The sequence below is a fragment of the Crocodylus porosus genome, unplaced genomic scaffold (genome assembly GCF_001723895.1).
Source record: "Crocodylus porosus isolate Cpor-Errol unplaced genomic scaffold, CroPor_comp1, whole genome shotgun sequence".
In the NCBI taxonomy this organism is placed as follows: Eukaryota; Metazoa; Chordata; order Crocodylia; family Crocodylidae; genus Crocodylus; species Crocodylus porosus.
Window position 1 is genome coordinate 3,255,095 of NW_017728939.1, and position 15,682 is coordinate 3,270,776.

Here is a 15,682-nt window from a genome sequence, read left to right on the forward strand (position 1 = left end):
AAAAGCTTACCCAGGATCAAGGTAAGACTAACTGGCCTATAGTATCCCGGGTCCTCCTTCCTCCCTTTTTTGGTGATGGGAACCACGCTGGCCCTCTTCCAGTCCTCTGGCACCACACCAGAGCACCACGAGTGCTCGTAAAGCCGTGCCAGGGGTCCCGCAATGACCTCAGCTAATTCCCTCAGCACTCTGGGGTGGAGATCATCAGGACCAGCTGATTGAAATACTATTTAAATAGGTGGGCAACTAGGTTTTGTACAAGGCCAAGTCAGGTTTTGTTAACAGTTCATCAGTGCGGGAGGAATGTGAATGCTGAATTCCCCCCCACCCCCCACGCCCGTGTTCAAAATCTTCAGTATGTGGAGGCTCTAGTCACAGTAGCAAGGTACAGATGGCATCTGGCTCCCCTTCCCATGAGCTGAATCCTCATGGGCCAGTAGCCTCGTCCCCGGGTACAGCCTATACCCTAAGTATTTTCCAGAATCCCACCAAAGGTAAGAAGTCTCCAGTTTACAGTTTCATTCTTCAGAAGCCACATGCTAGGTGTAAGAAACATATAGACTGTCCACAAGGTTTCTAAATATACCACAGCTTTTTACTTTCAAGCTAAAATATAAAAGAAAATAGCTCATTAAGAGCACTGCATGCTTCCTAAATTACAACAGTCTTCACCCTTTTCATCTGCACCCCCCTGGCAAACAGGTTTTCTTCCTATCTTCTCAGGCTGCTGCAGAAACCCCATGGTTTTTCTCCTCTGACCATACCCAATCCCACCCCTGAACTGCATGCTCCTACAAGTGTCTATCACTTCCCACTCCCTGCCTGCTCTTTCCTGTATGTTTCCACGGGCTTTCTTCCTCAAACAACGCCCTTGCTAACACTTATCTTTGTTCAGTCCACTACTCCAAACACTAACCTATACCAAAAAACCTGGCCAAACTTGTTTACTTGGCCTCAGCTAGCCACCTCTCCCAGTCTGTTTCCATCTCAATAGCTGCATGTAATGATTTAACAGGAGCCCATTATCCCTAGCTGAGAAATGACTGAAGCTTGGTTGACTAAATCCCCCACAGTGACAGAGAGGGATTCAGGATACAGTAATTTTCCTTATAACTACCCATGGCAATTTTGTAAGATCAACCAGAATTGACAACTCATACACAGTCATGAGTCATCAGACACCAAATCATAATACCAGCACTACTCCGTATTCATGCTATTTGTGGAATTGCTTCAGAGCATTTTACTATTGTTGCTCTCTCCCTCTAATAAAGCACTTTCCATCCATTCCATCCCCTCAGGTGCTATACAAAGGGAATAAAAATAATTAATCCCTTTTTACAGGTGGGAAAACTGAGGCACAGGGCAGTGACGTGACTTGCTCAAATTAAACAGATAGCATTATTCCCTGCTTTGATTCTGTCCTAACTCCAGTGCTCTAGCTATTAAGGCACACTGTAAAACCTTTAAAAAAAATCTCTATATATGTATAGGTAAAGTATGTACTTATAAAAACTTGCCAAAGAACAAAAGTTTAATAATTTCTAACGTGTTAACTGATACAATAAACTTGTGTAAATGTTGCACAATCATTTGTTCTTAACTGTGTTTTACCCTATGCTGAAGCAGTGAAGTATGAGACTACTATTTAATGGGACACCAACAACTTTAAAGTCAGTTTGTCCAGCATGAGTTCATGCTTATACAGGCAGTCCTCGCACTTACAGTGGGTGCCATTCCTGGAAGAGGCGCTGTAAATCAAAACGATGCAATTCGAATCCGATTTTCCCATAGAAACAATGTTATAATAGGGGGTTATGTTGCTAACCAAGGGCCTGATGCCCAACTTTTTATAGAAATTACCATAAACACCATATTTAAATCAACTGTTTCATCAACTATAAATTATATACACTGGACAGTGCAAAGCTTTCTAAAGTATACTGTATATAAATCGATTCAACAGTGCAATATAGTAACCAATCACATACAATTTTATTTAATCATAAGGTGAAGGAACACCTTCATCAGGGTCATGGAATTCAGAAGGGCTTCTTTGGGGAGATTTTGGGGAGACTTAGAGTCACCTGATGGCTTTTTGAGAAACTGATACAGGGACATTTGTTTTGCCGCCCTCTTTTTCTCATTGCAAATTTTCCTGTAGTGCCGTAAGTGCGAGGATCCAGCGCCGTAAGTAATAACATGGGTGTAAATGGTGGAGCGCCGCAAGTGTGAATCGCTGTTAAGTCAAAACACCGTAAATCAAGGACTGCCTGTACATTAATTACTTCTTCGATTATCTCAAACACAAACCAAAGAAGTCATGTAAAATATGGCCAATTCCAAGCATTTAAAGACCATAAGCCAGGCACCAAAAATGATTTAGATTGGCTAAAAAACACAAGAACCTTTGGGTTCCTTTTATTTGACTTGAATTTTGGACTGTTAGGCAGTACTCAAGTCCTGTTTTCAGGCTCTTCTTATCACAGGGACTAGAACCTAACTGGAGCTACAGCTTTAATAAAAGAGTAACTATTGCAAGACTTGCGATAAATCACTGTGTGAGCTCTACAATGAGGGGGTGATATTGTCTTTTTAGCAGTTCTCACACATAGATGTATGTTGCAGCTTTATGTGGGGGAGCGGAGTGGCGTCAATGGGACAGCTTTATCTGTGCACAGATCAGCACTGTGTGTGTGTGTCAGCAATCATCATCTTGAAAATCACGAGTGTCTTGAAAATGCTAACACTTACTCCTGTTATATCTGACACCTAAGTTTCCTGTAACTGAAAAAAGTTTGTGTGAAAAAGTTATTTTTTTCTTTTTTTTCCCCCAAGATTGTTTTATGCATGCCTTTGACAGCACTTTTTATATGCTCAATTTCTCTGTTTCTGTTTTGGAATCAGTTTCGTATAAGATCTTCATAAATGTCACCAAAAGAGCAGAAAAATCCTTAACATCCTCTCTGCTAAGGACATTTTTAAAAGTCATGGTTTGAGCCTTTGTCTGTACCTTCACAGTGTACAGAGAAAGTCTGTAAGTAGCTGTTTTATTAATTGGAGGTTTTTAAAAAATAATTTACAAACAGACAAGCGGACTAGCTTTGCTGGAGAACAGCTGTAAGTGTAATCAGAAGGTAAGTACTGGGCAGACGCATCTCAGCATTCAAGTTCAGATTACCACCCCCCTCAAAGCATAAGGAAGTTTGGGAGCTTTGGTTAAACTGTCTAGAACAATGTGGGCCATATCTGAAATTTGGAGCCAAGTCTGCATTCAAATTTCGATGTCCCCACAGCTGGGACTGTTTTGCTTTGCATTCATGAAGAACACATAACCTCTTTGTTCATACTCATAAATGTACGCAGCCTTGTAAGCTCACAAACTACACTCACATACAGGCTCACTGCAGAGCTTTCAGCCACCACCAAACTTTCCCTGCCGCTGAGGTCAGAATAAATGTGTAGTAATTGAGCGGGCACAGAACTTAGTACTGCGCACAGAGGGAATGGAGAGTTAGATCTGGGAGCCACAGTCAGCTGAAGCAGGCACTGGTGAGACAAGTTAGCTGGGACGGCACAGACTACTTAACAGCTCCTTCCGCTGAAAGCTATTGTGTTCCCCGTGCATGCTAAACAGAAGCTGAGGGAATCAGATTTACAATTCAAATTGTTAATTAACCTTTAGGCAGCTAATATAGAGCTCTCCAATCATATGTTTACTTTTATGTACTTAACATACTAAGTAGGTTGTTTTTCTGACCTGCAATTTTGAATTGAGGTGTTATTTCAATGCAATTTAGCTTTCTAAAAAAACCCACAAAAAACCAGCCCACTCAACTGGGAATCTGCAGACATGAAATTCTACAGACAGCATCAGAATGCAAAGAAAGCATTTAGCCAAAACACTTGTCTGGCAAATCTTACTCCTTAAGTATCAATATGATTCTCAAGCAGCATCTCTGTTGACTCTGCTGCTGCTTTAGGGTATCTCTTGTCACCTGTTTTTTTCAGTCTCACAAACATGCAGCTAATGAGCTGTCACTTCCATAGTGTGAGAAAAGAGGTTATATGCCATAGGGTACAAGGAAATTTTGCTTTGCCGTATCCTAATGGAAACCCCTTGCCTTTGCCCAATGGAAGGTGACACACACCCAGCTGCATCTACAAACAAGGCCATATGTGAAAAGGGATTTAGGCACCAAACTCTAATATGGGCCCCTAAATTCCCTTCACTTCAAAAGCGGGTTTAAGCAGCTAAGTAGGGCATAGATACCTAAATACCTGCTTAATGGCAGCTGTAATCCTTCTCACAACTAGTGTCAAAAATGCTTTGGACTTGGTTAAAAGACCCATCTCTCCCTATCTGTGGCTCTTGCCTTTCTGTTGTCTAGGATAGGATCTCCTGCATCCTTCGGGGCAGTGGAGCACAAGCATGCTGTGATCAGACCCCTGCCGCCTTAGTGAGAAGGAGAAGCAAACCCTGAACCCTGCTGGCCAGACAAGACCCCCAGAATTAAGGGTGGAAAAGATTCAAGTGAACACTTACCACAGAGTGAGCAGTGACAGCAACTTCAGGAGTTGGGGGCTTGCACAGAAACACTGCAGGACCCAGCAACAAAGGGCCTCCCTGAGGATGCTCCAGCACGCCAAATCAGAAAACACCTGTGGCATCCCAGGGAGACAGGTGACAGGGCCGGGGAGCCATATGAACACAGGCCCTGAGCCAGAGAAGAGGCAATCTGGCCCTGGAGGCTGAAACAGAAGGAGCCCTACAGCAGGCTACCTGCTGAGAAGAGCTAGAAGAAGGTCTTGCTTTCTCCAGGAGACCCCAGAAAGAAACTGATGTCTGACAGAGAAGGAGATATAGTTCAGAAAGAGGAGTTCAGACAGCCAGTGTACTGGGGAGTTAAGTTGGAGCCAGTGGGCTAATGTTTCCAGTTGTGTTTTGTTTGGTGGTTTAAGGATGCGACTGGGAGGGGTGGTCTGGAGGTCCCATTAGTGACCCACGAGCAGGCTCAAGGCATTCCAACAGAGCCAACAGCCCAGTGCAGGGCAGCATTTAGAGTCAGGGGGCCCAGGACCCAGAGAAGGGCAGAGACAACGCACAAAAAGGGCCAGAATAAGGCTGGGATCCAGAAGCCAGGTCCAGTGCAGTCAAAAGAAAGAAGGGGCTGAGGCCAAGAAGGCCAAGTCCCAACAAGCATATATGGGCACCCAGAGACATGTAGTTAGCCCATGATCTAGTAGGTGAGACCAGGCTTGGAAAGCCCTGGGGCAGCCTCTCTTCCTTCAAGGGACTAGGCAGGGGTTGGCAATGTTTTTGGGCAAAGTGCCAAAAATACCCGCAACCTCGACTTGTAAGAAGTTGGCATGCCAGGTCCAGATGGCAGGGGAGCTTGTGGTGGCAGCGAGACCCTGGCCCCTTCCCCACTGTCCACCCTGAGGCGCGTGTGCCAAACAAAATGTCTTTGTGTGCCACACTGGCACCTGTGCTGGGGGTTGCCTAACCTGGGACTAGAACATCAAGGTGTAATGGGCAAGCAAAGGGGATAGCTCCCTGTGAGGGCAGACCAAGCACTCTGTTATCACAGCCACCCCCTGGGACAAGCACTCTGTTAAACTAGTGTATTGGCCAGGAATGGTTCAGCGGTAGACCATGGATGCACGAGCAACCTATCCTAAAGGACCCTTGGGTGCTTACATGATTAATGAGAAAAGAAGGGGGTGGAGATGGAGCAGCTGGTGTACTTCTCAGCCCAGCAGCAGCTTTTAGCCAATAAACAGGTGCAGAAGTATGAGGCCAAGATTGAGGACATGATGCACCTGCAGTTCCACCCAGCAGAGACTTTTAAGGCACTGGTGCTTGAGAGCAAGAAGGCAGCAGCAGGGGTGTTGACTTATAATACTGAGGGTCCTTCCTCAAGTAAGCCTGTGAGGATGACCTGGAAGCATTTTTGGAGGCCTCTGAAAGGGCATCAGTGAATGCACAGTGGGAGAAACAGACATGGGCCCCCCATTTAGGCATGATGCTGATAGCGAAGGCCCAAGCCACCTATTAGACCCTACCCAGAGAAGACACTAGCAATTATGATAGAACGAAGGTGGAAATATTAGAGAGGTTAGAAGTGTCGGAGGAGACCCGTAGGCAATGGTTTAGGGCCAGGAAAGGGCCAGAGTCCCTCACCCTCTCCAGGCTGGGGCATCTCCTCCAGGACCAAACCAACAAGTGGCTCCGTCCCAAGGAAAGAACACCAGAGCAGCTGATGGAATGGATAGTGTTTGAGGAATTTATACGGGACTAAAAAGGCAGCATCAAAAACTGTGTGCAAAGACACCATTCCCAGACTCTTGCAGGAGCAATCAAACTCTCAGAGGACTTTGCAGCAGCTCATAAAGAGTTGAGTCAGGAGTGGGAAAGCCCCAACCACCAGGCTGAGAGAACAGCCGAGCTGAACAGAGAAAGGGATCAGATAGGAAAACCCTAGGACCAGGCATGTTTTCAGTATAGTTGCCTCAAGCACTTTGCCCTCAGTTGCTCCTGCAGTGAGAAGGAGAAGGCAGGGCCTACCACCTGGATGACAGGAGGCGCAGAAAATAAGGGTGAGCCCTTGGCTGTAGAAGAGATGGGATGTGGCCATGGAGCCCTTCCATGGGTCTGGGTGGTGGGAGCTGACAGACACCATCTACCCTGCCTGGTAACCAAAGCCCAAGTGGGAGTGCAGTGGACGCCTGCCCTCCTAGATTTCAGAGCCGAGCAAACACTGGTGCATAAGGGGTTACTGCAGAGAAGGGCAAGGCAAGTAGTAGACTGCTGCACTTTGGTCTGCCTGCATAGCAAGCCAACCATTTATGACCAAGTGTGGATTTGAATGACCAAAGGTGGGCATTCTCACATCATCCCAGTGTGCATGAATCTGGTTGCTGTATCTTGTTCTGCTGGGTTGAGACTGGCCATGATTCTGGGAGCTGGTGATAGAAGTGATGGGAGGAGAGCCACAAGTGCCCTCTTTCTCCCCCCACCCACCCTTTAGGGGCCTCTTCCTTGCAGCTGGCTGAGGTCTTGATGGGGGAAGAATACTGGGCCACCACCAAAGTCAGAGAGCCCACCAGGGATGCCAGAGTTGAGATCACCAAGATTATTGAACATAGTCAGTTGATAGTGGAGCAAATCCAGGAGGATGAGTTTTGCTGGATCTATGAAGAAGGCAACATAGGTCAAAACAATGACAAGGTGCTGCACCTGGATCTTGCTCGGGCATACCCCCGGTTCGAGGTAAGAAACAATTTATTATATCGGGTGGACTGGGGCCCCACACAAGGGGAAGATGTAGTCCAGTTGCTCATCCCAAGAATGTATCAGGGGACATTAATGAAGAGTGTGCATGAGCTTCCCATGGGACATCATCTAGGGAGCAATAAGACCCATAAATACTTGTTCTTCCAATTCTTTTGGCCAGGGCTATACTGAGAGGTACAGAACTTTTGCAAATCATGCCCCTAGTGTCAGTCAGCAAGCATGGGATGGCCCCTGAAACCCACCCTGGTGCCATTGCCACTAATAGAGGAACAATTTGAAAGAGAGAGGGTAGACATCATTGGATACTTTGTCAAGACTGCAGCAGAGTACCAATACATCATGGTGGTAGTGGATCACACCACAAGGTACCCAGAGGCAGTGCTGCAAAGAACTATTAATGCGGCAAAGTTGCAGAAAAACTGCTTCAAATATTCACGAGTGGGCCTACCCAAGGAAATATGGACAGACCTGGGCAGCAACTTCATGTTGAGGGTGTTCCATGAGGTCTGTAAGACTGCACATTAAGAAGCTAGGAACTTGCATTTGTCACACTTGGATGGATGGGTTAGTAGAGTGGTTCAACCAAACCTTAAAGGCCATGTTGGGGAAGGACCCTTGGCACTGAGATAGAAGCTGGCCCTTCTAATGTTCACATACCATGAAGCCCTCCAGCTGTCAACAGGATTCCCCACTTTGAACCATTATACAGGTGCAAGTCTTGAGGAGTGCTGGACCTCTGCAAAGAGAGCTGAGAGGCTCAGGAGGGATTAGCCAGAAACCCAGTAAATACGTGTCACATCTTTGGGAACAACTGAAGGTAGTCTGAGTGGCCAAGGTAGTTTGGGAGAGCCTGCGAGCCACACAGGGCAAACAAGCCACAGCATACAAATGTCAGGTGCAGGAGTGCCATTTTGAGGTTGGGGACAGGATATTAGTTTTGCTGCCAGATGAGACATCCATATTGATGGCCCAGTGGCAGGGGCTATATGAGGTCATCCAGGGCAGTGGTCTCCAAAGTGGGCTGTGCACACACCAGGGGGTGCGCAAGACGATCCACTGGGGTGCGGGAAGAAAATATTAGAACTTCTATTTATATGTATATTTGTATAAATATACATATATTGGGAGGATGCTCAAAAAAATTTTACTGATAGGGGTGCGCAATCAAAAAAGTTTGGACACCATTGATCTAGAGGACATGACTGGTGCACTATGAAGTGTGGCAGCTCAGCCGGAGGAAGGCATGTCAGGTTTACCATGTCAATATGTTGAAGAAATGGCAAGAGAGGGAGGTCTTATTCATGGCACCCTACCTGGATCAGCAGGAATTGAGATCCCAGGTAAGAGAACAAGAGAGCGACACATCAAAGGTCCTCCCCCCAGTGGGCTAAGCTAACACATATGGTTCAGAAGTTCCTGAGGGCCCTTTCACAGGAACCCAGGTGTACCTAAATGAATGAACACCACCTAGAAACCAACTCCAACATGACAGTAAGAGAAGGTTGGAGATGTATTGCCCAGCAGCTGCAGACCCCAGTGAAAGAGGAGGTGGGCCAAATGCTTGCATGAGACATCATTCAGAAATCACAAAGTGAATGGCGGAGTCCCACTGTGACAGTCCCAAAAGATGACACACTGCAGCTCTATATAGACTTCCATAAAATCAACAAGATCACAAAGTTTGATGCCTACCCCATGCCCCAGACTGAAGATCTGGTGAAGCAGATTGGAGGGTCCCAATTCATCTCCACTCTAGATCTCTCGAAGGCATATTGGCAAATTCCCCTAGAATGTCAATCCCAAGATAAGATGGCTTTTGCCACCCCCTGGGGCTGTACAAGTTTCCATGGATGCCTTTCAGACTACGTGGAGTGACTACTACCTTCCAGAGATTAATGGATCAGGTGCTGGCACCACATTAGGGGTAAGCAACAGCCTACACCAATGATGTGATAATTTTCACATGGGGCTGAGGTGAACATTTAGGGGCCCTCCAACCTGTCTTGAATGAACTAAGGTGAGCTGGTTTGATAGCTAACCCAAACAAATGTGCTCTAGGCCAGAGAGAAACAAGGTAACTAGGCTTCTTGGTAGGGAGGGGGCAAATTAAACCTCTCATGGACCAGGTGCAAGCCTTAAAGGACTATGTCCTGCCACATACCAAGAGACAGGTGTGGTTCTTCTTGGGCCTTGTAAATCACTGCTGCTGACTAGCTCCCATGTTCTTGGAGCTCACAGCACCCCTGACAGAGTTGACCAAGGCAGCAGCTCCAAACAAGGCACAGTGGATCAAAGGAGGAACAACTGCCTTCCACAAGGCAAAAGACAAGCTGTGCTCATAGCCAGTAGTCCATGCACCTGACTTTAGGCACGTTAGGGTCAGCTGGGGATTATCTGCCTTCATCTAGTGCAGCCACCGGAGAGGTGCATGATCAGTTAATTGCATAACCTGTCTCCCTAGCAGGTAGTACCAGAAACTCTATTGCCTACTTAATGGCCAGGCATTCTTTTTCTATGGTAATCTATGGTTGCTCCAGGGTTGTGCAACTTGTGACTAATATAGGCTACAGGGTGCTCTTTCCCATTCTCTTTCTGTGACAACACTGCCCTATGGCAGCATCAGAGGCATCTATTTGTACTATGAAGGGCCCCAAACCCTGGCCCTTCTCAGCAGGCCAGGGTTTGGGGCCAAGGAGCTCAAAGACTAGAGCAGGGCAGCATACAGGCTCCAGGGCCAGGGAGTCTGGAGCAGGGCAGTGTATGGGGCCGATAAGCCCAGAGCTTGGCAGAGACAAGGTATATTGTTACACACACGCACTTCTGCTAAAAAGGGTAAAAGCCATAGATGGCCGGACCGCTGCAATCACTTTGTTGTCCTACAATCGCACTTGGGCCAGCTCTTCACATCTCTAGTCAAACTCACAGTGGAACAAGATTAGGCCTTAAACCCAAACTTTGTTATCAGCATGTTCTGCATAGAAATAAGGCAGCTGGCAAATACATTTGGATCACAAAAACATTCATGTGGTTTGATTCAGATCACAGAAGTACCCAAATTTCCCCAAAGACTTGAGTATGTTCAGCTGCGGATATTGGTTCAGGCCACATCTCAAGCTCTTCTGTTAGCTATTCAGATTTCTTATGCATGGAAAAAGAGCAGTATCCCCCTCTCACCCTATTTCATTCCATTCCACCACTACCAGATTTCTTCATTACTACAGATTTTCATTTAACTTCATGCAGCTGCCACTATGTTTGTGTGACAAAGGGAGAGTCATAGAAATGGCTGGCTCCCAAAAAAAAGAACTATTAAGGCAGTGGTTCTCAAGCTTTTTAGATTCAAGAAACCCCTCCCCTTTTCTGAATTTGGCAGCACCCTGCTGGAGGATCATTACTGAACTGCCTCCGCTTACCTCAGTAGTTCTCAACTGGAGTGATGCCGCTGCCACCACTGCAGCCAGGCAGAACCATCTCGCATGCCTGAAGCTGAGCCAGATTGGGAAATGGCTGCAGCAGGAGAGCACATTCCTGCCTGCATCTGGGTTATTTGAAAGGGTTTATCTGAAAGGGTCTCATGGCACCCCACTTGAGAACCACGGGATCAAGGAAACAAAGTGGCAGCACAAAACAGTCTCTAAAATGAAAAAGCTGCAATTTAATCTAGGCAAAACGATTCTGTAAATCAAAAGCTGTGGCAGGGGTTTTGAAAGGTAGGCAATAATGCCATTGCACAGAGGCTTGAGTGTTTTCTCTGCTTTTTTTATTTTAATCAAATTCAAATAAGATGGGTTCAGTGATAACAATAATATCAAAGAGCAGACAATCACACCTTAGGAACATGAAAGAGAGACATTACAGGGAACAGGCATCTGAAATGGCACTTCTGTGATACAGAACTTAAAAGAACTGAGAGTTCAATGACACCCTATGCCAGGCTAAGCCAAGAAGGGAATAAGTCCTGGGGTCATATAGTAGAGAATGGTGGCCCGGGTCTGGGCCTGCTGGGCTATTTGGAGCAGCCTGCAGTTAGAGAGACTTTTTATGGCCCCCAGACAGGTGTGCAACCAGTCAGGGTGCAGATCTGCCTAAGGAAACCTCCAGCGGATGGAAACAGAGTCACCTTAACCCTTGAGAGAGGAGTCTGAGGAGTGAGGCTTGCTAGAAGGCCTTGGCTGGGTGACAGAGAAAAAGCTACACCTGCAGCTTCTGTCACTGTACAAAGGGACAAAACAAAGGGGCTGTGGCCTTGGATTGGCGCTAAGAGCTGTTTGATGCACCAGCCATGAGATGACCCACTGACTGGCACTCTGCATCTTTACATTGGCATCTGTGAGTTGTTATTACCAAGGATCCTGGGTTTCCAGGATAAAAAATTACAATTTTTTAATTAACCCCCCCAACTATTTTTCTGTTATTAAAATGAAACGCTCCTTTATATATAGGTATCCATTGAACATAATGTTTTATTTACCATTTTAAAGCAATTTGGAAGTCTACCAGTGCCTCAAGCATGCTAATAAAATAAATTCTAAATTCCCTATACATTTTGGCGTTTGATTTTGGGGGGTTTTTATCATGGAAAATCAGAGCTTTTCCTACCACCTTGGCTCACCAGGATGTGGGTCCAGCGGCTGTCCTCCCCACTGCTTTGCGGTGCTGAGCAGCTCTAATATGCTGGTGACATGCCCATGCCATTGCCCCTCATTCCCCACCCACAGATCCCTGCCTGTCCCAGCCCTGTCGAGGGGACCCCAGCTGCCAAAGCTATGAAACCAGGAACCTGGGTCTGCAGCCCCCCACCCATAACAGCAGCACCTGAGCCCTGGCTGCCACATGTGGGAGGCAGTGACTGCTGTGGTGCAGCGGAGCACAGAGCCCAGCTCCCCCCGACACTGGCAGCACAACTGGAGTGGAGTCCATTGGGAGTGGGCAGGTGTGGGCTGCCCACTGTGGGCTCAGGCTCCCTGCCCTGCTGTCCTTCCCCTGGGGCCTCTGGGGCCCAGCACGTGAGACCCGGTGCAGCAGGGAAGAGCGGGATAGGGAAGCTCTGTGCCACCACCTGGAGCCCCACGCCACTATTCTGAAGCGCCCCCCGCCTACCTGGCAGCAGCATAGGTGGCACTGCAGAGTCATGCCCCTTACTGCTACTCGGCAGGCAGGGGGCTCCTTGCCATGGCACTGCAGGGCTCGCAGCAGCAGCACCAACCTTCCCTGCTCTGCCCTGCTGTGCAGCATCTCACCTGCTGGGGTGCAGAGGCCGCAGGGAGAGGGCAGCAGGGTGGGGAGCCTGAGTATACAGCAAGCAACCCATACCTGCCTCCCCACTTCCTGGGCTCCACTCCAGCCGTACCACCTGTGGGGGAAGGGGAGTCAGGCTCCGCGCTCTGCTCCACCACAGCAGCTGCCACCTCCCACATGTGGCAGCTGGAGCTCGGGTGCTGCTGCGGGGAGCAAGGGACTGTGGACCCAGGTCCCTGGCCCCATAGCCCTGGCAGCTGGGAGCCCCCTCTGGCAAGACTGGGGAGGTGGGGGCCTGTGGGTGCGGAGTAAGGGGCACCAGCAGGACCCTGGGGGCTGTGGGGGGGAAGCTTTCGAATTGCAAATATATCAATAAAACATTGTGTTCAGTTGATATTTATATATGTAGTGGTGTTTTATTTTAATCGTGGAAAAATGTGGATTTGGGGGTTTTTTTAATCAGATCATTCACAGTTTTTTATTAGAGAAAATCAGGATCCCTGGTGATCTGGTAGGTTGTGCTGCTTGAGTGCGCTCAGGTAAATGGCAAGCAAGCAGCAGCCTTGCACCAGTGGCTAGAAGGTGTGCTTTGAGTTCAACATGAGGGATGTTGGTAGATCCACAAAAACGGGCTTGAGGAAAGTGGTCACAGCCTGAAAAGGTTTATAGGCTTCATGGGGAACTAGGAAAGAACCAGAACTGAGGAAACGATTATCTGTGGCAGAACAGGCATAAAATCATTGGCTGACTGGCTCAGTCACCCCAAAAGGCCACATTTGCAGAGCTTGGAGGAACAGAACGGGATGATCAGAAAAGTATCAAAGGAAAATTGATCAAGAGGAGATTTTTCTTGTCGGAGTAAGGGATGTCTCATTTTTCCAGGCAGTGTTCCAGTGGGGAATCATACCTCATCAAAGGTCAAACTGGCCACCCTTCTGCCCAGTCTAGTTTTGGATCTTTTCTGGCTTTTGAAATTTTTTGACCTACCTTGTTGAGAGAGATTCCATTTCCTCTGCTCCCTTTTCATCTCCTCTCTTCTATTTTGCTGGGAAGGAAATGTTTTCATTCCCCCAGAGGTGCTGCAGCAACAAGAGCGGCTACCTTGTATCTCCTGCTGGGCTCCCCAGGTCTTACAGTCTATGCTAAATTCTTCTGCCTGCAGTTTGCCTCATTTATTTGCAGCTGGATCTAAAGGCGGGAGAAGGGAGGGGAGAAGGCAAATGATTTATTGAATTGTTTCTACCAGTCCAGAAGTTGAATCTAAACATGAAAAAAGAAATTATTTTTGAAAACGCTGTTTGTTCTGCGGTGACAGGCCAATCTGTAAATAAGACATCTGTGTTTCCCCATGCTTTTTTCCTCATGCATAACTACTTTTAATTGTAAACAGTAAATGAGATCTTCCCCTCAAGAGAATTATATCAAACATTTAATTTGATTATTATTAGTACTTTTTTACACTAGTGTCAGGCATATATCGCCTTAAATAAGCATTTAATTAACATGCCTGGGTAGTATTTCCTACGTGCACTAGAAATGTGTTAGCAGCAAACCTAACTGCAAGGAAAAATTCCTTAGGAACACAGGACTGGGAGGCATCTCCTTGGTTACCATATCCAGCGCCATGCTGTCATGGGTATCATCACAACATATCAGCACTTTCATAAACTTCTTGCATTTCATATTTAAACTAGCTAGGTTGTGTCCCCCTGCTACCACTGGAAGGACACTGCAGTATCTTTCACCCTGATCCAGTGCGAGCCCAAATACCTTCGGCTCTGGAAGTTAGTGGTACTTAATGCCTCTCAGAAACAAGCCTACAAGAGTTCTGCTGCAGCATGACATAGATTCAGGAGCATTATGAAAATGACTCATGTTTATGTACTTACATTAATGCAAAAAAGGGTGCATTAATGTTTCATTTTTAATATAGGCCAGGAAATGAATAAATTAAAGGTTTTGGCAGCAACCATAGCTCATGTTGGCTGCAAATTTTGGACCTTGATCAGAAAATACTCCAGTTGATCTCCTCTAATGTGTAAGAGCCCCAGGTTTGTGCCCCTGATATATTTTTCAGCATGAACAGTAAATATATTGGTCTTATATTTAGGGCTGCTGAGCTCACAAAATTACAGCAGACTTCAGTGGGACATGTAAGTACTCAGTGCCACTACCGATGAGTCTAGCAGCTATGCGGCAGGGACCTTATCCTGCCAAAACGTAGCCCTGGGTACACCATGTGCTACTATACGTACTCATTAAAATCAAGGAGATGACCAGCCTGTAGACATTTGCTACCCCAGTGTAATCAGTCAGGTTGCAGTAAAGGAGCTCAGCCAACAAAACTAGGTAATTTTAACAAGTCAACACCCCGGGTATTTCTCCATGTGGGGTTTCCAGCAGCAGAGCATCTCCACTGCAGTTTGCCCAGCGCAGCAGCATTGCCTACGTGTGGTATTTCAATGGCTTTCTTAACCCGAGCTATTGCACGGCTTCCACTTTGCATGAACAGCAGAGCAAGCTCCTGGCCCTCTGGCCACAAAGGGCAGCTAGGGAGCAGGCAGGTGTTGCGGGCTAGAAGACCAGGAGGCAAAAGAAAAGGTACCTGCTGCTTGCGACTGTGGAGGGGAGTTCATGTGCTGGAGGCAGCTCCCTGCATGCAGTGTTGCCAACTCTCATGATTTTGGGCTTTGGTAGGACTACGAGAGGCTTCGGACAGAGCTTCAGATCCGAGGAAGCTTTGGACGCTTCGGGGTCCAAAGCAGCACATCCAGGTCGAAGCACTGGCCTTGTTTGGCTTCCCGAAATGGTTCAGAGCTTCTGAAGCACTTCAGAGCCCGCCTTCGAGATCCAGCCATAGGGTATAGTGGGGGGAAAACAATAAAATATCTGTAACTTTGTTTTTTGTCCAATTTGGATGAAATTTTCCAAGGATGGTAGACTCTGCAGAGAGCATGAATCCTGCCAAGTTTCAAGAAGACTGATGCAAGGTTTTGGGGGGAACTGCACCCCAAATTCTTGAAAGCAAAACTGATGTCACATCTAGGTGTTACAACATAGGGGGGTGAAAACTGCAGGGGTGGTGGCCTCTATTGAGGCCACAGATCATGCTCTGAGGTTTCATGCTCTCGGCAGAGGCTACCATCC